This window comes from Sinocyclocheilus anshuiensis, unplaced genomic scaffold (assembly GCF_001515605.1).
Source record: "Sinocyclocheilus anshuiensis isolate Anshui unplaced genomic scaffold, SAMN03320099.WGS_v1.1 scaffold158, whole genome shotgun sequence".
Taxonomy (NCBI): Eukaryota; Metazoa; Chordata; class Actinopteri; order Cypriniformes; family Cyprinidae; genus Sinocyclocheilus; species Sinocyclocheilus anshuiensis.
The window spans coordinates 485,579-486,991 of NW_015542333.1; the positions used below are offsets into that span (position 1 = coordinate 485,579).

The 1,413-nt window shown below is 34.7% G+C and overlaps 1 protein-coding gene across 1 annotated transcript in view; it reads left to right on the top strand.

Annotated features, from left to right (window-relative positions):
• The window catches only part of LOC107691059 (glutamate receptor U1), a 25,926-nt gene that overhangs the window by 6,437 nt on the left and 18,076 nt on the right, over nt 1–1,413 (top strand). The window lies entirely within an intron of this gene.

The following is a 1,413-nucleotide window of genomic DNA, read 5'->3' on the forward strand; positions in this document are numbered from 1 at the left end:
TAGCTGATTGGCATGTCACCATATTCTAATTTGTTGAGATAGTGAATTGGTGGGTTTTTGTTAAATGTGAGCCAAAATCATCACAATTAAAATAACCAAAGACTTAAACTACTTCAGTCTGTGTGCATTGAATTTATTTAATACACGAGTTTCACAATTTGAGTTGAATTACTGAAATAAATTAACTTTTCCACGGCATTCTAATTTATTGAGATGCACCTGTAGATACAAATTCTTAATAAAATCAATTTTAAAACTACTGTTATCACTTACTTTTATGTCTTTCCAAACTTGTGTGACTTTCTTTCTTCCGTAGGTCCTAAAAAAAAATAAAAAAATAAAAAATGTTTTTTCGTATTCTTTTCCATATAATTACAGTGGACAGGGACTAAAGCTTAAAAAGCAACATAATAAAATGAAAATAGTCCATACAACTCGTGCACTATATTTTAAGGCTTCTGAAGTCATTTAATAGCTTTCTGTGAGAAACACTTTTAAGTCAGATAAAAATCTTGGGCTGTTAAGAAAAGCAATCTGAATCATCGAGTTTGTGAATTGGTGAATCGGTGAAAAGCCACAAATCAGTGCGACTTAATTTTTAAAAAATCATGTTTAATAGCCAAAGGATCATACTCACTACCCATAATCTAAAAAGGGATCTACCAATCAGAGAAATTGCTGTTACCGTGGTTACACAAATTGCGCCAAAAAAAGATGGTGTTCACTTATTCCCATGAGTTGTTGCAAATGACATAATTGAGTATACTCTCAAACAGACTACATATTTGTACACACTAGTATTGGTATTATATGTGTAAATGTGAAAACTATTCCTTTACTTCATCAAAGACATCTTAATTTAGGAATTCATGGAATGTCAGATGAAAAAAAAACTGAAAAAACAAGCAAAAAATGGATGTCATATTTGACGCATTCAAGCAACAACACTTTGATTCATGATTAGATTCACATACACATTCATGCATCTTTCAGCATGTCTGCTGGTTAATGTGAACTGGTCTGCATTAAAAAAAAGAGGATCAAAACAATAAAGAGAGCAACTTCCAAGTGGACTCAGATGCAGCAGCCAGAGGAGTGGGGCACTTTCCCATCATTTTGTAAGCGCTTTCTTTAGAGAGTCACTGGAACTTTCTCAAACTCTCACCGCATCCGTTCCGCTGCAGGAGGCAGTGCACGCTCAAAAGCAAGCTTTTGTTTATTTCCAACAATCTCTTTTTAAGTCTCATTTTGTCAGTGCAAGATTAGTGGCCATGAGGCGACCATTTCACCATCTCTCTGTAGCACAAGTGGGGCATTGTCTGCATCTGCTAAATTTGGGAATATTAGGGTTGTTTGAAGAAGAGTGCAAAGTACATCCCAGCATGACAGAATGCTTCATTAGCAACCAGGAAT